The sequence below is a fragment of the Diuraphis noxia genome, unplaced genomic scaffold (genome assembly GCF_037042655.1).
Source record: "Diuraphis noxia isolate RWA-SAM2 unplaced genomic scaffold, SU_Dnox_SAM2 contig0005, whole genome shotgun sequence".
NCBI lineage: Eukaryota > Metazoa > Arthropoda > Insecta > Hemiptera > Aphididae > Diuraphis > Diuraphis noxia.
Window position 1 is genome coordinate 29,988,629 of NW_028301715.1, and position 24,830 is coordinate 30,013,458.

The window sequence follows — 24,830 nt, forward strand, 5'->3', positions numbered from 1 at the left end:
TAAATTTATATTTCTGTATACTTTAGAAAAATTATTTTGCTTAAAATTAATAGATAAAAGCATTTAAATACCATTTCGAGTGTTGAAAACATATTATTCTAATAAAATTGTTATGACGTATACAGGGCGCAATAGATTCAAATGACTTTTGGAATAACTTTTGTTCAAATCAATATTTTTTATTTATTTATTTTGTTTTTTTGTTCATTAAGTGGACCTACCGCTACATGTTTGATCTTTTTTTTATGTTTATTTTTTAGTACTGAAAATAAAAAAATTAAATGTAATAAAAATTGTTTGTATAAATACAATATAGTCTATTTTTAAAATCTGATTTTAAGAATAATTTTGATGGTAAAAATATTTATCTAAGTCAAATAGTATTTTTTTTAAATTCAATATTATTTTGGTTAAATCAATTTAGAATGTACTACGGTGTGAGTTATGATTCACAAAAATAATTTAATTATATACCTATTTTACATATCGTCAATAAAAAAAAATACATATATACCTATTTAATATAATTTATGTATATAATTTATATATAATTTCATATATTTTTTTAAAATTACTTTACTAGCTATAGTTCCTAACTGATTGAAAACTATTGCAAAACTATATACATATTTCTATACGTGTATATTCAAAGAAAAATACAACCTCATTGCAAGTAGGTAAACACTAATAGCAGTGTGTGTGCTAACCATCTACCGATATATTGTTTTCAAAAATAGCACGCGCTGTGTCTCATATATCCGTATATTCATATAATATGTATGATTTCATACGCCGAGTGACACACGAGTGGATCGCACCTACCACCTTAAACACACACAGCCGCTTGTCTTCATTATTTATTATCAAAACAAACAGTGATGAACGCGCTGACAGTTTTTTTTCTCTGCGTGACCACAAACTGAGAGTTCATGCTAATGTGTATCTGTGCCTATCTGGACAGTAACTATGGTCGGCGCACATGGGCCGAGAAAAACTGCGAACCAACACTGCCGACGTCGCCGGACAAACGACATCTGGTCGCTGTCAAGCTATATGTAGTGTACACGGTCGCAACACACATGCAAATGCTGACATATACGTTATATAATAATATTTTTGTACAGTATTTATGTCAGGCAATTGTATAATTGTGATTATTGCCAGCATTTAACGCCAATAAACATCGATATTATGTAATGCCATATATGTTATTTGTAACATTATTTAGGCGCATACCTACAAAATCCGCTAAGAGAAACTATATTTAATTTAACTAAGTAAGTTATTGTTACATTATGGGTAACATAATTAGTATAGATATATAAGGTTATGCATAATGTCATAGGGTTTTGAACACTTATAATGCGTAATTCCAATTCAAGCAGTTTGGTCAGGTAAATGTTTTATATTTAAACCTACGGAACTGTTTTGAAATAATTCATCTACTTTCGATTTATAAAATATTTTTATATGGTATCAAAATTTATCACACATTTTTTTAGATTCTGGGCAAAGTGGTGTTTATTACTTTAGTTTTTTATTCTATAAACGTCAATAAAATTGTATTCGTTGGGTCAAAAAGCTTGAAAATTTTATATAAATTGATATAATAGCAGTTGGAAGATATCAAAAATATATAGGCGTGTTTTTTTTTATTCTATTCAAAATTCAAATTTTGATAAAATGTATTAAATTGAAAATTTACAAATTATTTAGTTCAAATGTTCTAAACTGATAAACCGACTCCACTCAGAATCGTTGTTCGTACCCATACAAAGATATTGATATCATAGAAATAAAATTTAATACTATCCATTACAGTAATCCACTTAAAACCTACTACACAGCAGAACGATTTTTTTACATTTGGATGTGAATTAAAAATAGTGTTTAAAATAAATTATAGTATACCTAGGTGTATATTGTCCTCCAAAATAAATACCAAACAAATGTTCACGATTTCATACAAATATGATAGTAACACTATCTAATTTAGTGTAATAATTTGAATAATGATGTGTTTTTTAACTCAAAACTCAACAAATTCTTAATCATTATGGAAAATTACAACAATTTTTTATGTGGAAATACATTAACTACTATTAAATGCAATTTAATTTATTGCAATGTAATTGACATTATGTGAATGTTAAATAAAATGAATCATACTACTCAAAACAAAAATATTCTATGTATACCTTTATGATGAATCCAAAGAAAAACTAATTTTATTAATTTGTTAATAAAAACTTCTGAAGTACAAGATAATTATATTTAATAGGTACATTTATACCACTTAATTCTACATTATAATGATTTAGAACAAATTAAAACTTAAAACCTTAAATCTATAACAAATTTAAAACATGTTTAAGTTAAAGAAATTAGTAATTTATAAGCTTTGTAATATTGGTTTTATTCGAATTTTGTATACAAAAAAGGATTTTTTGTTTTGAGTCTACTTTACAACTCCAAAATACTTTTAGTTTTTAATCTTTTATTGTTGAAAAATAGCCATTAGTTAAAAGTTTTTATACATAAATACATTAAAAACACAAAGATTTTTAACTTTTTCTAACTATTAAAAAAACATTTAAAATGCCTACCTACTTTTGACAGAGTAGAAACCTACTTAAATGTATTATTATATTCAACCATATCCTAATTATACAATACCTTAAATGAAAATTACTTAAAAATTAAAAGTAACAAAAAAAGTACCTATAAATTAACAATGTGCTAAATAATAATTATCTAATATAATCTAATTATAAACTTATTATTTTTATCAGTTTAGCATATTAATATTCTAAATATTGCTTAAAATAAACTTTTTTTTTCATAACTTAATCTCTAAATGTGTATTGAGTTAATAAAAATAAAATAATAATTAAAAGTGTTATTTAATTATGTTGTAACATAATATATTGTATTGTTGAATGTAGATATGCTGGTGGATTAACGTTAAGCCAAGATCATTACAATGCTTAAAATACGGAACAAAAAATACCATACCGCTTATCTGTTATAATTATGTTTAAATCTTAAATTTAATAGCAAAATGACCCAGTGGTCAGTGATATAAGCCACTTCATCTGCCACAGCCTATTGTCTATTTTGAACACTACCAATATATCTTTTGATGTTATAAATAAATTCTCAATCGAACAAAAAAACATCAAACTGAATATATTACCTTTCTTTAACCATACAGTATTTTTAATTTAATTACATATTGTTAATGTTTTTTTTTTTCATGTAAGAAACCTCGATTATATAAAATAATTATTGGAACTAATTGTAATCACAATGTTTAAATAAAAAAATTAATGTATAGTAATAGTCGTTTGTATTAACAAAATATTTCAAAAGGGTTGTTTATAATATTTATTATAACCTATTATTTTATTTTTTCAACGAAAGTAAATAAATTAGTCATATTAGACAACATAGCACTATGATAGCAATCAATATAATATTATTTAATATTTTGTCCATTAATTTATTTGACGAGTTGATTGAGGTACTGCTCATAAGAGTATGGCATTTAACACAGACCCGTATATAAATATGACGATCATTATCAGAAATACGACACAAAGATTGTAAATTATAACTGAAGGACAGCTATTAGTCTTAAAATTAAAATCCGTCCCAAAATTGAAAATATAACAATCATTATTACACTTGCCTACTATTAGATTTAGTTCATGAGGTTTTTGTCAAATATATTATAATATCAGCTGCTTACAAGCAAAAAAGCGTGACTGTACAGCTGATGTTTAATTCATGCAATGAGAAAAGGTGTATTCCGATTTTATAACTACCTAAAAGGTTTGCGATTGGAAAGAGTGCTCAAAAAACGTAGGAGCATGCATTCTAAAGTTAAGCAAATCTTAGTAGTAGTACCTATGTATACTTTAATAGTAAGTTGTACTTTCTGAATTTATCTTGTTTATTTTTCTCATAAATATTAGTTAAGAAATTTACTATAGATTCCCTCTTTTAAATGGTTCTTATTTTTCATAATCGATGATCGGACGATGTGAGTATATTATTATATAATATTTATAAAATCTGAACTAAAATTTAATTAAACCATTGGTATTGAAAATCTAAGCAATATCATGTGGGTGTAAGTGTATACAAAAAAGATATATACTTATTTATATATTATTTACTTTATATGTATATGGAATCAATAATATAATAGTCATATGTTTCAATGTGTTTATTTATTTACACGTCCACACTAAGCTAATTATGCCATGGATTGGTTAGAAACAACACTTTACTAAATCCTGGATTTAGATCTTATCCACAACCACCGTGATTTAAAAGTAATGAAAGGTGTCTAACTACAATATACAATAGGTATGCCACAACGACCATTAGTAATAAGTAATAACAATAATGTTAACATAATAATTATTATCTTGAAAATTGTATAATGATAAAAATTTACTATACGCACACCAATCAAACATTTGATATTTTAATTTAATATAACAATATGTATTATACGAATGTTTTAGTTTCTTTCGGAAAAATAAACAATCACATTAAATATATATTTTAAAGTTAAGTTAAGTAATACCATAAACAACGTATTAATTCTACAATTTAGCTTAAATTAAGAGCATAAAAATACAAAAAGAATACAGTGATATTAGAAAACATTGAATAAATTAGGATTGTCCAGAAGAAATGTTTTTTCATTAAATTGGAAAGCAATAATACTATCGTTTTCGAAAAGTGATTTCAAGTAAAATTTCTTGTATTTAAGTAAAACCACAAATTTCATAAGTAATTATTTTTGATATTTGTCTAGATTATTTTATTTCTCTACACATTGAAAAACTATTAATAACATCAAAACTGTGTGAACTTAACTTGATTTCATCCAATGATCTTTACATAAAATGTTAAAGCTCCTAGCTGAAATGTATTGAGAGGTATTATCTCTCTCTCTTTCTTTCTCTTTCTCTCTTTGTATACTGCATTAAAAGTGTTCAAAATAATAAATAAATAAATAAGATAATACTGAAAAATTGTGAATTCATCACCAATAACTGAGAAACTGAAATATAGGATATGGTGAAATTTTAAAGTATTAGACAAAGTCCATAGTTGTTTTATGATAGCAGTATCAAGTAAGGATATTTGAATTCTTAGTTATTTTGGTTTAGTATTACATATAGAACTATATTAAATTGGCTACTAAATAGTGTATACTGTATATATTTATTGATTTTACTGTCCACTGTCCACATACGTTTTGTATTTTTCAAAACAGTGTTATAATATGAATTATAATTTATATAAACACTTTTTGTAAAACCAATATCAAATATTTGTCGTAAATGAATTTAGTCAACTTATATTATATTCATCCAGAGGTGTTGTTTTGAATGTGTTCGTTCTATAGACAAGGTAGATACGAAGGATTTGAAGTTTACTAAGAGATTAAAGCAGATATCTTAAGGTAGTTCAAAACTTTAGGCTGACATATCATTAGAACTATTAACGCTATATATTACACTTCCGTACTCCTGTTTTATCTGTGCAACACCTTTAGATATTATTACTTATTAGTTTCCACTAAATCCAGATATTTTTCTTATCTTATCCCTTTTATAACTAAATATTCAATTTTAACTTCAAATTTTCTGTAACTGTGATTATAATATTAAGCATTTTATTTACACACTATACTATTATAATTGTAATCAATCGTATACAATATTAAGTCATATTTAGTGAATTTAATATATTGATTTATCAGTTATGTGAACAATACGAACTACTTCTTCTGTATAATGTAATATAATATAATTTAATAGTGCCTATTTAAATATATTTAAGAGCATGTCATTTTATTAAATTATGTTTGAGTATGTATCCGTTTTAAACTATAATTATTATTTCGTCTAATTTCTACAACATTTGAAGGAATTCCGATAGCAATATCAGTATGCGCGGTTAAATGTTATTTTTTACAATTTTTTTCCAAAATAAATTTATAAATGATAATGGATCAATTTTAAATAAGAATATATGATAATAATGTAAGAATGAAGTATAAAAACACAGAAATTAAACTGATCACTTTTGAAAATATTTTGCCCATGGTCACTTGAAGTTCTGTGTCAAAAGATATAATTTTGATAACATAATATTGGTAGAAACTGGAAAGGCGGTTTTCGTTACCTAGTAATTGAAATTTATATTTGACCAGCATCAAAGTGACGACAATAGGTACGTCAACCGTCAATGATGAATAAAAGCCTCAAAAATGCTTGTAAATACGAACAGAGGCCCTGATGAGAAATCCCCTTCCCTGTAAATCTATTCAGCCGTGCTAGCGATTAATCATTATATAGGTAGTAGATAAATGCCTTATTTTAATTCTTTTGATATTATAATTATTAAATAAGGATATTAAAATTTTTATCAATTTTGGTTTTTTGTTTTATACATTAATATGTCAATAGTAAATATAACAATAAATGTAAGCGATGTAATATATTTCCAAATAGATAAATAATATTAAAAAACGTGTCAGAAATATTTCCTTTGTTGTCTTTTATTTATTATGGTTATATTTTATTTGGAAAATAAAAATCGTAAATTCTGTGTTAAAAATAGTACCTTCACTATATTTCTTGAAAAAATAAAAATTATGTACGAGGTTTTTGAAAAAAAAATTTGGCACAGGTTCAAAATGTCAAATACGTTTTGCAGACAAGATCGATATTGCTTTGCTTAGATAAGCAAAAAAATAAAAGTAAAAAATGTACACTTCATCTGACAACCCTATTGTTAAGATTTTCAGAAAAAAAAAATCTAACTCTTGATTTTCATTATATTTTTATTATTTCTTTAATTTCTATACATATTGTTTCTGTAAAGTTTCAGCAATAATCGCTTTTGAAGTTACCGCCGTGTTACTAGTCCCTAGACAGTAACTCATCATTCCACCAACTGTCTCACAGATATTCCCATTAGACACAAACAATATAGATATATTTGGCTAATTACTTTTTAGTTTATTGCATTACCTTTTACCCCCAGCTAATTAAAAAAAAAATGAAAATGTATACCGTAATATAGTTCTTATTTAACTAAAAATTATTAAAAATTATATTTTGTGCAATAATAAATATTAAGAAATTGGCAAACTTACATGATATAGTGATTACACACATTTCTTTATACAAATTGTAAATACATAAACCGATTGCGCGTATTGCAGTTTACTAATCAACGTATTTTTACTCATCTTTTACATGCTTTTATGTCACATCTTTGCAGCGCATAGTTTTTTCTCTCTTATGACTCAGTATTTCAATGTATAAGGTATAAATTTACTTCAACCTTTGTTTTGTTTTTCATACAGGCCCCAAAGCAAACTTTATTATAAAAGATTATAATGCATTCAATAGAATATAACTGTAGTCTTAAGTTGGTTTTACTACAACTGTGTTTATAAAACCGTAAAATAATTTAAATAAATTAAAACCATCTGAAAATTAAAATGATTTGTAACAAAGTGTAGACACTCGAATCGTTTTGATAACATATGATACAAAAGTCAGTGCAGTAAAATATCTATTCATATTTTTCAAGTTAAATATTATTCAAATCATTCACTCATCCCAAATTAATTATAAAAATACTTAACAAACATCGTGTGTTTTATTGTACTTTTTAAGTTTTTACAGAGCAAATTTAAATTATGTAATGAACTATTAAAATTATTATTATACGCAGTTGCGATACCGTAACGAATGAAGTCCTTCCGAAGTGCGATTATTGCTAGTTAAAAACTATAAGAATTTCTTAAATTTAAATAAAAGCCACCTAACATATTGAATTATATATTTTGATGTTGTAAAGAAAAATAGGTATGTATACAGTGAAACACTATTTAATATTTATTTTTATAAAAAAAATATACAAGAATTAATTCAATTTCTCACGAGGAACGAAAGAATTAACCTCGGAATTAACAATCATCTCTATCACAGAGGCAATTACGAACTTCACTAAATTAAATAAACCATTTTTTTTCTGCGTCCACATTATAGTTTTGCACTTCGTTGCCTATTAAAAATACCGACTTTATATATGGTTCAAAATGTTTGTTTAATTCGTCGTTTATACCCGCCTTAGTCATGATCAAAACTTCCTGTAACAAATTCTCGTGGATTTACCCTATCTGAATCTCCATAAAAGATTTTTAACACAGTAGTTTAAAATACAGGACTAAAATTATATTAAATCATTATATTTTATCTCATATTTATGTATGTAAAGCTGATACAATAATAATTGTAAACATTATTTTTTAAATTGGTATATTATAACAAATTTTATTCATCCATACTAAATTATATAACAAAAAGCAACCATATAATAAACAAAAATATAATAATATTTATTGTTACTATAAAAAATCTCATTTTTTTTCATTTTTAACCCTTTTAACCCTTGTAGGGGTCGGATTTTGAAAAATCCTTTCTTATTGGGTGCCTATATATCACAAAACAAAACTACTATCAACATTTCATACTCATAGCTTCAGTGGTTCCAACTAGGCGATGATGAATAACCCAGAAGTCATTATATATATATATAGATAATACATTTTGTAGTTTAGTATAAATTCGCAATTAAATATAATTAATTTTATAATTATTACTATTCAAAATATAAATAACAAAGTGATAATTTGATGAACCTAATATTTATGCAATCTAAGCATGTTTTATATAGTTGTTTGGTTATTTTTTAATTTCACTACAATAAGTCATAGCACCACCATCTTCTGAAACGACGGTGTAAATCCCATACAAATTTCTTCCTGGTAACATAAATACCTACAAGATTTTTTAATTGTTTAAGAAGGAATGAATATAAGAAGTGCAGATATTGACAGCTAAAAAAAATTATTATTTTGTGTTAAAGAAATCGTGAGTTGATAATTATAGCTAAAAATTTATGGATTGGCATTCATAGTAGCTAGTAAGCACTATAATTGTATATAAAATACAAAATATAAATATTTTCGATAAGATAAATTGAAAAAAGGTTAGTAACACTCTGCTGTACAGTAGTTGTCGAGCACGGAATTGTAATGCATATGATATAGTTGAATTCAATGATAAATCTTGTATACGAAAAATGGTTCTGAGCCGTGACGTTTTGTCGTCCTGGCAAACTTGTATAAATAATCAAATTTTAAAATTAAAAAAAAAAAAAAATCGGAAATAGCTCACAGATATGGTGAACTTTTTTTTGATAGAGGTAGAAAAACTTTTATTCAAATTTCAAACTTAAAATTAATTAACGAAATTCGAAAAATTGCTCATGATAGCCTATATAAATAATAAATAGCACAAAAAGAATCAAAGTTTTTCAAAAATATTGTATTTATTATAAAAATTTTATGTTATTGGTTTCTGAGTTACAACACAAAAATAAAATCGAATTTTCTAAAAATTGGTTTGGCGTAAGAATTAATATTTTTTCACTTTTGTTTAGTTTTTACTATCGATATTGTGAGCATTTTTACAACCAAAAATATTTATGACAGACAGAAAAAACACTCATCATTATAAATATAATACTTCTATGCACTACGCTTATAATCTAAAAGAAATATATATATTAAAGACTTAATTAGTTAAATATTTGTATTGAGAATAAAAATAAAAATAATATTTTATCAAATCTCTAATTTTGAATCGTTTATATACAATCATAAACACCAAATAAACTAAAACCTACTAATTTGCACTAAGATAAGCTAATTTCTATATCTACATATTAATTCGTTATAAAAATTTTTAAAAATCATTAATTATGTCTAATCTTAAAGCTTATGTTAATTAATTATTATTGTAAAATCGAATTTTTATATTTCGGGTATAACGAGTTTCTCGTTATTAGAAGCAAAATAAAAACTAGAAAACATTTTTTAATAAGTAATTGTAATAAATGTTCAGTATACATTTTGTTGGTAGAATAAAATATTTAATCTATTCTTTTATACATGAGATAGAAGATAAAATGTTATGTAACTAAAAATGTCTATAGAAAAAAGAAAGTATTTGAATGCATTAGTTTAACTATTATTATTATTCGAAACACGAATTTAAAAATATACAAAAAAAAAAAAAATAAATAATCATAATAATCTTATCAGAAATATTCAAGAAGGTTCTGTATTTTAATATATACATCCATATAATAATATATACATAATATATTTTTTACTTTTTTTTTAATAACTATTTTGATTCATGATATGAATTGATTACATTTTATATTTAAGTTAAGTTAGGTAAGAATTTATACTTTGCTAACACATTTTTTCGTCCTGTTTACCTGTATTGCACAATATATTTCAGGAATAAAAAAATCGATTATCTTATATTATACATATAATAAAATACTAATATCAAACAATAATTTCTGATTATTCTCAAAATTTGTTTAATCTGTTTTCCGATAACTCGATAATAATATAAGCCTGTAAGTAATGAGTAATGAGCTAATGACTAAAATGAAATACGTTTTTTTTTATTATTACCTATTATTAAAGTAAGTGTTTTACAATTCAATTGATAAAAATAACCAAATTTTAAAAGAAATACACTTATATATATATATTTATTTATTTATTTATTATATTTTTCTTTCCTACAAAACGCCCTCGAGTCATTATTTTAGGTTTTCAAAAGTTAATCATCTATTTTAGAAGTATTATTTGTACAATCAATTTTCAGCTCAATTTCACATTAAACCCAAATAGAAATATTCCACAGTAGGTATAGCTGTGTAGTTCATCGCCATGCATTGTCCAAACGAGGTGACTAGTTCCGATTAAGTGTCTCGTTATATTACGAAAAAAACGATGCTCAAAAGTGTATGGCCGCCTAACGTAAAACGGAATCACATACTACAATTACATTTCTCGGGCACATGCATTAAACAATATTCGTCGTCGCATCGTTGACTGTTATAGTTCAATACTTAACTTCGGCGTTTATTTTGGACAGATATCGAATATCACAATTGGGAGTTTTCTATGATATATAATATCGTTCAAACCAAGGTTCAAACTATATCAATAGGCTCTCTCAATGTATAGTGAGACTAGTATATTTTAACGAATCGGCGTCGAGGAAAAAGTTTTACAAAGTTTTCGATGAAGTTCTATGTATACAAATGGCTTTATGGCAAGCAAGTTTTAAGTTGAATGGTTTTACCAAACGTATTATCATGAGTTGATAGGTTTGCATCATAAAAACATATCAAGATCCTATAATTATTTCTAGGCTATTAATGTATTAGTAGACATGAAAAATATATGTTATAACTGAGAATACCAAATTGGTTAAACCATTTAAATTAAGTATTGCTGGATCGAGTTATTCTACATCAGAATTTTTTGTCATAAGTGTTTTTATATTCATATTCATAAAGGTATACTAAATTACTTAGATACTGTCAATAATAAAATTGTGATCTTTATACCATTATCGTCAAAAATTGCATTAAACTATCCAGTACAATTGGTTGGTACTTTTTTACAGCTAAACGTGTTATAATTACGACTTCGAATATACGAATAAAAATACTCATTACGTTAGCTGGTAAAATGTTTTTTAATATCTTAAAACCATTCCTTGAACAACTGTTTGAATTTGAAAATCATAAAACAAAATAATTAAACCTAATGATATTCTAGATGTCTACATAAATCAATGTAAATAATATACTTTATTGAATAATGCATTTCCATTTTGATAATTGATAGTTAATTCAGGTCATGTTTGGGTGAAATGATTCAAAGTCAACGGCTTTATTAGGTTTGTGGCCACTAAGGCATAATATAACTAAAGAAGCTTTGCCGTGAAATGGTGACAGTCCGTTTAATCTCACTATTATTAAGGTCTGTCAAATAGTTCCATAGAATATGACTTTAATATATTATATTGTTTTAAAAATTATGTTTTATTTATTTAATTTATGACCTATTTCTAGGCAATAAATTCTCTATAAAATAGAAACACATGCGCATTTATATTTCTCAAATGGAATATTCAATGTCCACATATATTATATAATTTCTCTAAACTCCATAAAGGTTATGCATGCTTTATGAAGTTGAGTAAAGAGTTTAATAATAATATAGAAATTATGTGAAATTATTCGATGATTTCGTATAATGTGCTAAAAGTTGGTTTATTATAAACTAAATGAGAGTTAAAAATTACCATTTATGATAAGTCATCCAATATTTTCTCTATAAGTATGTATTCCAGACAACGACTGAGGCATAGAAAATATTTTGAAAATTCTAATATATTATTATCCCTTAATATCCCTGACTATTTTATTTTTAACTTCTAATATTTTCGGGGACCCAATTCTTTCTAGACTTTGTTACATTATAACATATAAGTTGCCGTAAACTACATCTTAACACATAAAGCCCAATATTAAGTTTTTTGTAACAAAATCTAATCTGAAAGATGTATCAACATAGTTTTAGTGAACGAAGTGATGAATGTATTGATTTTACAATGATGATGTGTGTTTTTTTTGTTTTTTGTTTTTGTGTCTGTGTAACTAGTCGAAATAATGCTTCAATTTCAAACTTTGGGGGTGGTTTCCGATGTAAAAGTGAATATCCTTGGTGCATTATAAAGGTCAAAAGTAAACATTTTACAATAGTTTTCAAAAAAATCGAGAAAAAGAAAAAAAAAGCGGTTAAGTCGTGGATGTCACTCTGTTGTACAGTAGGTTACAAGTGGGTTACTGCAATGGATGGAATTAAATTTGAATCCAATGATATTATATCATTGTATACGAAAAACGATTCTGAGCGAAGACGGTTTATCTGTCTAGGACATATTATAGATTATGAAAAATCAAATCTTAGATTTAAAATAAAATTTTTTTATGAATTTCTAGCATAAAATAATTTGAACATTGCCGTAATTTTTACGTATTTAGTCAAAATTCAAACTTTGAATGCTTGTAAAAAAAAATTGTGACTACGCATTTCTTTTATTTTTCAATTGCTATTATAAAAATATGATAGGCGCCAAGTATTAAATTTTCAAATCTTAGATATAAAATAAGGAACATTTTTTATGAATTTCTATCTAAGATAATTTGAACATTGCCGTAATTTTTACGTATTTAGTCAAAATTTGAACTTTAAATGCTTATAAAAAAAATTGTAACAATGAATTTATTTTATTTTTCAACTGCTATTGTAACAATATGTCAAGAGCCTTGTATTAAATTTTCAAGCTTTTCTGCCAAACAAATAAATTTTTATCGATATTAATTTTAAAAAAACTAATAATGATCGAAAATGTCGAATGCTTATGAATAGTTCAACTTAAGTCGAAATTTTTTGAGAATTGCATGGTGGATAGAATATACAATATACTTATATAAACATTCGGTAAAAATTTTATGTATCTATGGTCATTCGTTTTAAAGTTACATCAAAAACCAAAATCGATTTTGTCTCGAAAAATGAGTGTGCGTAATTTCCCGTTTTTCCGTTAATTTTTAGTTTGTTTTTCTCGATTATTTAGAAAAGTATTAAGAATTTTTTACTTTTGACCCCCCAAAGTACCAACTAGATTCACTTTCTGATCGAACGAGGTACTGAAGTCAAAAATCGAAGCATTTTTACTGCCCCAAAACGTGATGACAGACACAAAAAAAAAAAAAAAAAAACACATCATGGTAAAATCAATACATTCATCGCTCCGCTCAGAATCTAAAATGACAGAAAAACGGGAATTTTTACGCAAAACCAGTTTTCGACCAAATTGATTTTTTTATATGGTTGTAATTCAAAAACTAATCACTGTAAATACTTGAAATTTTCACCAAATGTTTATGTTAGTGTTATCTATATACAGTTTAATTTTCAAAAATTTTTGACTTTTTTTGAGATATTTATAGACCACTGAAATTTTCGATTTTCATGAGAATTTTTTTTTGAAGTGTCAATAAAAAAATTTTAGATAACCAAAAAAACTTGAAAATTTAATATTAGGTTCCTTATGAGTTGTTCTTATTGTAGCTAAATAAAATTAAAAATCGTAAGTCACAATTTTTTTTTTTTATAAGCGTTTATAGTTCAAATTTTACGAAATCTGTCGAAAACGCAAAAATTTGCAAGTAATTTTGAAGTTGAAAAATCATAAAATTTTTTTTGTTTATAACTAACGATTAAAAATACAACATTAAGTTCTCCATAAGTTTTTCTTTAAGTAGACATAGAGAAAACTCGAAGCGTCATTAAAGGAAAAATGTTTTGAGTGTTTGAGTTTTAAATTTTTATGAAATCGGGTATATTATGTATATCTATGATAATATAAGGTATTATGAATTATGATAACTACATGCAATGTTTTTGGAAAAATTGATTAACCATGCCTTATGCAAAATGCGTCCTAATTGAAAAATAAAATATTTGTTTCAAAATAGAATATATGACAATATTTAAATATAATATATATCCTAGACTGACAAATCATCTCCGTTCAGAATCGTTTTTAGTATACAATGATACCTATCATTGCATTCAAATCTAACCTACCCTAGTCAGAGGTCTACCCCACTACCTAATGTACAGCAGCGCGACATCCACTTACCGCTTTTTTATTTGAACTTGAAAACATTCGAAAAAAGTATTCGTTTGCATATTATATTATTTAAATTACAAAAGTTTTACTTAAATATGCACATTTATATTCAAATATCTATAGTATAAAACTTAGGTAAATCATCAAAACTAGGTACGAAATGAGTTCACACTAAACATAGTAAGCTAGTAATGAAATCTTCATTTTCAATTCCATATACAATTTAAGATTTCCAAGGAACAAAAATCCATTTCACATATAATTTACTTTTTATTTCGTCAATCGTATCAAATACTTAAATTCATAAAAAACATTTTTAATAATTTTAAAAACATTTTTTATGAACCACGGTGCTATTCCGCTACGAGAGGGCACTTCGCCTATGGTTAATTTCCACAAATTAATGTCAAACTTTAAGTAAATTTAGTACTTAATTTTATATATACTCGTATATTTATCTGTTGTTCAGACTTAAGCTTCATTTTATGTACAGTCATAACCCGCGTAACGGCAAATTGTAATGCGAAGCTAAACAATTATCAAATTTAAATATTTAGGTCTAGGTGGATCGAAAATGATTTATGTCAGTACTTAATCACACTTTTCTAAATTTCAATGTTCGTACGCCAAAAGTTGACTCTAAACAAATAAGAAGAATGACATAAATACGTGAAGAATAAAATATAATATATGCATAGGTACTTTTGTAATAAGTTCCTAGGTATACTACTTTATATTTTTATAATACGAATATTATGTTTTTATTATTATTGATCATAATAAATAAATATAAAAAATAGTATAATAGTAACATATACATCATGTTTGATAACTAAAAACCAATATAATAAAATAATCAATTTTTTTTTTAATTTTTTACGTTTACTTAAGATAAATATAATTTTTTTTCTTATTGATTTTATTATTTTTGTATACATTTCAGACTGGTTTGTAAAATGGAAACTCACTTTTAATTGGGTTAAGAGCGAAGGAAAAATATCTACCATAAGGAGATATACAAATCCAACTCGATTAAAAATTAAAAATCAGCCTATATTATGAAATAATAAAAATCAATCAATTAAATTATCTTGGAGTTTATCTTGATGAAAAATTAACACGGAAAATACATATAAATTAAAAATTAAACCAAGCCTATACACAGTTGAAAATCTTATACCCCGTAATAAATTACAGTTCAAGACTTCAGATTAAATGTCCATTTCTAATATACACATCAATAATAATACCATTAATTACATATGAATGCCTTATATGGGCAGCCGCATCCCAAACAAAAAATTACCCCAAAAATTTCAAACGATACAAAACAAATTTCTCGTGGTATTTCTTAAATCCCCGTGGTACATGCGAAACACACAACCCATAAAGACACTGGAATGCCATACCCAACCACATGGATCAATGAATTCTAAATTAAAACAATAGAAAGTGGCTTTCACTTCAACATAGGGAAAAGAACCAAAAACCACAGACTAAAGAGCCACGGCTACCCCAATATATTTTACTTGAAGCAGTTGAAGCTCAAGAAGAAGACAATAAAGACTCATAATCAAGCTAAAATTTATCCGTAAACTTATTTGTAAACCTTAATTAATTAACTTCATAATATTGTAAAATTTTAACTAAAGTAGGCTAAAAACCTGTGTTGTTGAAGCCTTAATAAACTTTGAAAAAAAAAAATATTGTAAAGATATTAGGTGTATTGAAACAGTTATATAAATAAACTAAAAAAAAAAATTAATTGTACAGAAAAATAAAATAAGACTATTTGTAAGTGTTCTACAAAAGCACAACAATCATTTGTTGTTTTGGTAACCTTCATCATTATGTATAGATAAATGTATAGAAATAAGGTGCATTACTATCAAAAAAGGATAGGTGGAAAACGGTTCCCAAGTACGTGGCCCTTTTAATAGCATTTGTGAAATGGGTGGCACTACCTGGTTTATTCTGTTTAAACCCTACGATGGATGAACAGAAAGCGGAGGCAATAAAGATGAATTGTGCGTTACAAAACGTTGCATGGTGGTGGCAAGGAAAGTGGACAATGATAGAAAGAGACTCGTTGGTATACCACACGCGGTAACGTGTCCCTGGCGTGCCGTTTTACTCGTACATGAATGCTAAGAATGTTAAATACCCCTCCTACTGCACCAAATCATTCTACCAAAACGGGCTGTCAGGGGAATATAAAATTTAAAGCAATTCCCATTATGAGAATCGAAAAGAAATTGATTATAGGTAGGTTATTAGTTTTATAAATTAAAAATGTAATATGATGAATTAAAAAATAATATGAATTAATGTGATCATCTTAGTTATTATTTTTATACTACTCTCTAGTTCCAAATTATATTATATCAAGTATTTTTAAAATATGTTAGTAAAATATGATTAATGATTACCTATATAATAATGAATTTAGTAAAAAATATATAGTTACATTAATTTGTTACTCAGTAACTAAATGTAATACATGCAGATTTTTCATCGATTAGAGTCAAAACAAATTCAAAATAAGGGATAGTCGATGAATTTTTTAATGTTTTATCAAGTAATGCACATTTAAATTATGATGATATTATACCAAATAATTATACATAATATATTTCCATATTGAACGTAAATCTTAAATATGTGTATTTTTAAACATTAACATTCGGTATAATTAAAAATGTACAAGGTATTTGTTTTACAAATATGCATACTGCATACAGTTAATAGATAATTAAATAAATAAATAAATATAATAATAATCTTTTATGTTATATTAAATTAATATATTTGACACTGATGCATTTATCACGATATATTTAATCGTAGCTTATTGTTACAGAAACTAAATATGTTATAAATCTTTTATAGCTTGTGGAAAGAGTATAGATAAACCATATTAAATGTTGTTACTTTTCATTAAAATTACCTATCCATGCATTAATTTTAGACTTATCGTAGGTATTTATGTTTAGCTCGTAACGTAACTATACTTGTATATTACTATTAATTGTACCTAAGACTACATATATTTATGCCCGACATATTACGAATCTAATAACTTAACTAAAATAGTTTCAGATATATAATCTGGTATAAATTAAGAAAATTATTATCTGTGAAATCTTAGGAGAAATAATAATACACCTAAATACTATGTTCATAATACCCAAGAAAAATGTATTATCTTTTCGTTTAAGTATTACAGTTCTCAAAGAAATGTTATACCTTTGTGTCTGCACCTCAAAGTATTTCTATAATAAAAGGTTGAGAATTACATTTTTATAAAATCTTGAACAAAGGAAAAGTGTTAAATTAATTTTGTAATTATATTCATAGTTACAATACGATCTATTCTTCCATTGGATATTTACAATTATTTATAGCCAACACATTGTTATCAAACTTTCAATACATACAATATATTCAAAATTATTTTTGATATTTTTATTTTTATACAACATATATAATTTATAAATACTTTTATGCATATGCATATATATATATATATATATATTAATAGTGTATAGGTATTTTGTAACTAAACTATAATACCTAATAAAATATGCATGATATAAAACAAAGTATTACCTGTATTTCTTAATTGATTGAATATCTGAAACATAAAAAATTAACAATTTATAAACAAATACAAACTTAAATTATTATGATTTAAATCTTGAATATATAATATATAAATAAATTAAACAATATAATTTTCAACGATTATAATTAAATAACTTTATTTCACAAACTTGATATCACAGGTTAATTAAAAAGTCCACCCCTATTATTGAAACTTTCCACATTTAATTTCATTGAAATAATCATATATACTTATGTATTTAAATATTATTTTTTAAAATTATATTAAATTTCACAATTAAATTTGAAATTTGTAATTTAACTCATATCTGAATAAGTAAAACCTCAATGTTTAAACTTTAAATATTATATTTATCAGTAGAAAATTTTTTTTTACTGATTAAATTGTAATGACAACATTTTTATTTGCATCACACCATTAATAATGAGTTTTTTTTTATATATAAATCATAATTTTATGATTAAAAATTAAAATATTACCTATATGATAATTTCAAAATAAAATATATTAACTCAAATCATAAATATTATCTAATTTTTATTCACGGTTTAGGACACACAAAAAATACATTATTACAACTACTAAACAAAATGTATTAAATAAAGAATATTCAATAAAATTCTATAATATATGTATTATATAAATATTAATAATGATTTTAAAATATAACATCATCAATAATAATTTTGGAGTAAAGTCAAACACACAATAAAGTGTGATATAAAGAAAATAATTAAATTAATCTTGAAATTATATTTAACCAAGTTAATGAATAATTTAAACTACTTATACCAGTTATTGTAGTCAGACTGTGAATTTTAAACTTTTGTCACTTCGGTCATTTTATTGTACATTTATGTTCAGAGCAAAGCAAAGGATAATATAAATAAACAATTTTACAGTAGTGTTCCTAATTACGAGTTTTTGGGTAGTAACAGTAACTTTTGGATATTTAAATTAAACATGTATTGCACTTCAGTGTTGATTATAATATAAGGAAATCAGAAAAACCTAAATCACTGCATTGTTCCGTAAACTGCATAGCGGTGGTGCAAAAAAAATTAGTATATAGTATAGTATTTTTTGTTATTTATGTTGAAAGCAATAATAAATCATCGTGCTTTAAAAACCTCTCTTAACAGAATTTGATCGGTTAAAACTTAAAACCATGATGCTGACATTTTTTAAAAATAACTTGGTAGTTATCTATCATTATTTTTTCTTACACTTTAAAACAGCATTACTTTTTGATAAAATTAAAAAACTACCTTTTATACAAAAATACAAAAAACTCTTTGATATTTTATGATTATATAGTATTATATGACATTGTTGGGCAGTGAGTCACCTTACAAGTAATTATTGAAAAAGATCAAAATCAAATTCATAAAACACATAACCAATAAATGTATATCTTTATATTGATTATCATAGTTCTCACCTTAGTTGCAATACCAAACGAAAAAAAAGATGGCTATTCAATAAGATTTATAGAAAAATATTGCAATGATACATATTTTAAAATGGCAACTAAATTCATAGCATAATTCATTCTGCCCTGAGTAAAACAAAAAAAACGGCTTCATATAATTTAATAAAATTATTTTCGTTAAAATAAACATAATTCGACCTTTATTCAATAAAGTCAATAAATCAATCAACCTAAATTGAATAAATCTTTTGTTTGTACCTAGGTATATACCAAGTATTAACTAAATTAACCTATTCTTGTATTCTTGTATATTATATACAATTTATTCCTATATATTAATAAATGTGATAATGTAATAATGTAATAAAATACTTGTATAAAGCCAATAATATTGGAATCAAATTGGTACTTAATTTTATATTTATTATTATTTATTTTTTCTTCCTTAAAATATTAAGATCAAAAGATCGAAACCATAGTGAGTATTAATGCCTTAGTGAACCCAATCATATCATGAAATAAAACATCCACACAGGGCATAATATAAATTACTTTTTGTAGTTAGTTTAAACCCTTAAATCGATAAATTGGTATATTTTTATTCATATTAAAGAACCAATATGCCACCAAACCTAATCCAATCTCCCTTAACATTATAAGATTACATTTATACCAGACCTACACTTATGACAAGACAGAAAGATGTGAAATAAAAAAAACAAATACCAACAATAATTAAAGCAATAAGTACCTATATGTACCTACCTAATTATTAATTTTATTCCGAAGGTTTGATATTAACTTAGAGCATATAATGCTTAATTAATTTGTCTATATCCTATATTTTTTCTAATTGTCCTCTTCGGGGATCTTAATTTTTTGTTAGTATTATATATGTATATATATATATATATATATAGAATTAGGTAATAGTTAGTATTAATTTTTGTATACAATTCTACTATAATATACATATTATGTTTATTAGTATGATTGTATTATTTACATCTTCTTCTTGAAATATTAATGATCTTAAAATGTATCATCCACGTTTTAAAAATGACTGTACAAAATGAATAACTTATAACTTATAATCCATAATAACTCTGTAAATAATCTGCAATAATGTACTCTACATTTTGAGATTTGAAATAAAAAAGATAAAAATATTATTCTCACTAGTTTCATTCATTAGGCATTAGGTAAAATAACATAATATAGTAAAATATGTGACGACATAAACTTTTCTTATGCTTGTAAAAATAATAATACGATTTATTGTAATAAACCATTTGGCTTCTGATAAAGTGACGTATGAAACAACTAGCAAAAAATAATGTACAGCGCTCCAAATGGTAACATCACAATAAACAGTAAACTTAAGAATAAATTATATTCATACATACCTACGCATATAATAAATAGTAAAAAATTAGTTCTAAATGTTGAAAAATGGATGTTAGCTGATATTTTGAATGCTTGTTTTTAATACCTAATCACCTCGTAGTTCGTAAACAATAAGTGCGATCACTGAATGGTTTCTTCCCTCACTATTTGTCATGTATTAATTTAATATAGAACATATTTTTATTATACCTTTGGACATAAATTGTATAATTCTTAAGTAAAAAAAAAATCTTTGATATACTTTTCTCACAGAGAATTTTATATTTTATATTGTAAGAATAATTTTATAGAGAAATAATAATTAACTAATAACGGCGCAAGGAATATGCAAAATGTTGATACCACTTCGAATTTGAATAGATTACTGTACTCTGTAATAATTCAATTATATGGGTGTATATAATTTTAATTCAATGGTAAGTTATTGTATACACGAAAAATGATTATCTGCGGTTATAGAGCGTGTATTTATATTAATGTATATTGATATTTAAGACTATTTCAAAACATAATATATGTATTACCACTAAAAGTAATTTATATTTGTATAGGTAATACGGTATGATGATCAATTTTTTTACAAAATCTTTGTATAATTACCTATATAAATCATATTATATAATTTTAAATTTTTATTGTTAACATATCAGTTAATACTAATAAAAATATATATTGAATGTATTGAAAAAGTTATGGGTAGTTTTGACGAACGAGATGCACAATTATAAATCGATTAACGTTTATAACTATCATTAAGTTTATTAATGGTATCATAGCATAAGTATGCATTCACATTTCTAAAAAATCTATGCCTCGTATAATAGTTTATCGTAAGTACGAGTAAGTATATTTTATATACCTATAATATCGAGTATAATATATTTTAGGTTATAGCAGTGTTATAATTTATAACTACATAACACATATTTTTTTAAGACTTTTATTGGTATTACAATAATATACAAATTCTACCGAATACAAAATTCTACAATAATACAATAATATACGTGTGCACGTCCGTAATAATCGAACACGCTTGAGTTTTTTAACTACAAATAAACTATTGTTGGGTACTAAAATCGTGTATGGTCGATAAATTTCTATTTCTAAGTCATAATTAGCACAATATTAATATAAAATATCTACTCGGATATCCATTTGTAGTTACCACACTCGTTCATACAAACTGTGGCTAGTGGTCAGCGGCGTATATTATCGGAATTAATTAGGGGTGGGGGGGGATAAAAAAAGGAATTTAATTATTATTATAAATTAACTTTGTTGGGTTTGAACCACCAACCCCCCCCTTATATACGCCACTGCCCTATAATAATAGTAGTATACATTCGCATGTAAAAATGCGTATATAATAATACTTTAATAAATTAAAACTTACCAAATCATAGGAAAATATTTGACTTACGATATTTTTATACATTTAAAACAATAACAAATCTTAAATAATTTAACTCTCCCATATCTACAGTAAATCTCCATTATAATATTATTATAATGAAAAATTGCTTGAAAATTATTGACACTTTAAGATTACTACATACATATTATAAATAGATTGTTTTTAAAAGCGAGACTAGTGCTAATCATCAAGGTTCTGAATACTGTCCGCTTTTTAATATACTACAGAATATTAATATGCATTTATAATACAACACAATTTTATTTAAATCTCTGATTATCTTATATGATTTAACATAGTGTATTCAGTATTGTATAGAGTAAATTAAGAATTTAATATCATTTATCATTAAAAAATAGAGAAATTAAAATATAACCCATTTATAAATATAACAATTAACTATAATACATCAAATTGTATATAGTTTCCAGGATAAATTAACATGATAGTAAAATTCAACAAATTATAGACATTAAAATTATAAAATAAAATTATTATGACTATAGTTAAACAAGAAATTAAACATTTATAAATATTTAATAAGATAATAACATAAAATTAACTTAATATTTTAGAAAATCATAACGATTTACAAATAAATACATTTTAAAATATAATATTATAGTATGTATTCTGCACAAAAATACTAGAAGATAAAACTAACAATGTACCCATAACTATTCCGTACAAATAATAAATATTAAAAAAATAAAATTACCCCCAAAAACTACGGTAAAATTATTAAACTTTTTGTCACACAAATTAATTGCTTTGACCACTCATACTGCGCTAAATATATACATTAAACAGGAGCTAAAAATAATGTGTATAAATAACAAGGTCGACTTGATTAGTGATTTCGTGCGTAAAAAGTTAGCATTTGCTTGGTAAATAAAATTAAAATTGATCAAGATTAAAAATCATAATGGACAAATTCAAGTTCTATAATCTTAGATTATTTTCTAATATTGTTACATTGAGAATGATTAAAAAAGGTATACGCGTGGTTTTAAAGCACCTTAAAAAAATATGAATATGTACATGCTTTACTTATATAGATTTTGAATTTTGAAAAAAAATTACTAACAAATATTTTTAAAGAAAACGATAGAATAACAAAATGATGACTAAGTATTTTACATAAATACTAAAAAAATAAATTATTTTATCAATTTAATATGTTAGGTAGGTACTTAAGTTTTAAATCATATAAAATATTATTTCGGCTAATATAACAACGTATAACGAAAATATATTAGGTATAAGAACTATCTAAAAATAGATTAGAACAAATACACAAATAACTGAATGACTGTGAATAAATATTATGAAAACAAAATTATATTCCTGTACTATGAAAAAAAAAATTGAAATTTTCCCTAATGATAATAATAATCTAATATATCTACATTTATTATAATATATAATGCAACTCTATACACAATTTAAAATATACATATTATTATTGTATTTCATAATTTTAACATTAGGATTTAAAATATAAACAGTAATCAATAAATGAATATTTAATATCATCAATGAAAATGTATTTTATGTAGTATTTTTTTGGCCTAAATAATATCTACTGTTAATTTAATTACTTTTGTATAATAATCTATGGCGGACAGATAACCTTTAGTGTATATTGTATAGGTAACCTACTACACGTATAAATTAATCACTATAATATAAATAAGTACATATTACAGTATAATTAAAAATATTTTTTTTTTTAAAACGTTTAAAAAGTAATATGTTTCTGTATAATTCAAAGTTAAGTTAACTCCTATAAAACCTGATACAAGAACATCATTTATTTATGTATTATGTTAAAAACTTCTTGTCATCAGTATTCAGGTTAACTTTGATATTGGCTAATATAACTAGAATATTTATGGTAGCATTTTTTTTTTTTTTAAGTATTTCTAAAATCAAAAAATTGCTTATTTTATAAATAAGTTTGTTCACGTGTTACAACTTCAAACATACTTATAATATACATTTATACTTAAAAGTCTTAAAATAAAAAATATATATAATTTAAAAAAATAATACAATATATTATAAAAAAAAAATTAAGGTAGGAAAATAATATGTTTAAGGTACTAGGACAGATATATATATGTATATATATACATGGATCATCAAACACATGGTTGTATCTCTATGTCATAATATTATGATTGTTATTTTAAACTATTTATAATCATTATAATGTAATATACAATATTGTTATAATTACCTATAATTAAAAAAATACAA

The 24,830-nt window shown here is 24.4% G+C and overlaps 1 protein-coding gene and 1 non-coding gene across 2 annotated transcripts in view; one reads left to right on the forward strand and one right to left on the reverse strand.

The window, feature by feature from the left end:
- The window catches only part of LOC107163535 (octopamine receptor beta-2R-like), a 167,906-nt gene that overhangs the window by 139,778 nt on the left and 3,298 nt on the right, over nt 1-24,830 (reverse strand). The window contains exon 2 of the mRNA XM_015510992.2: nt 18,297-18,321. The gene's annotated coding sequence lies outside the window, so the exon portion shown is untranslated. The remainder of the gene's footprint in view (nt 1-18,296; nt 18,322-24,830) is intronic.
- Nucleotides 7,762-7,903, forward strand: LOC149055172 (U4 spliceosomal RNA). Its single transcript, XR_016192230.1, has one exon. It is a non-coding gene; the product is annotated as a U4 spliceosomal RNA (small nuclear RNA).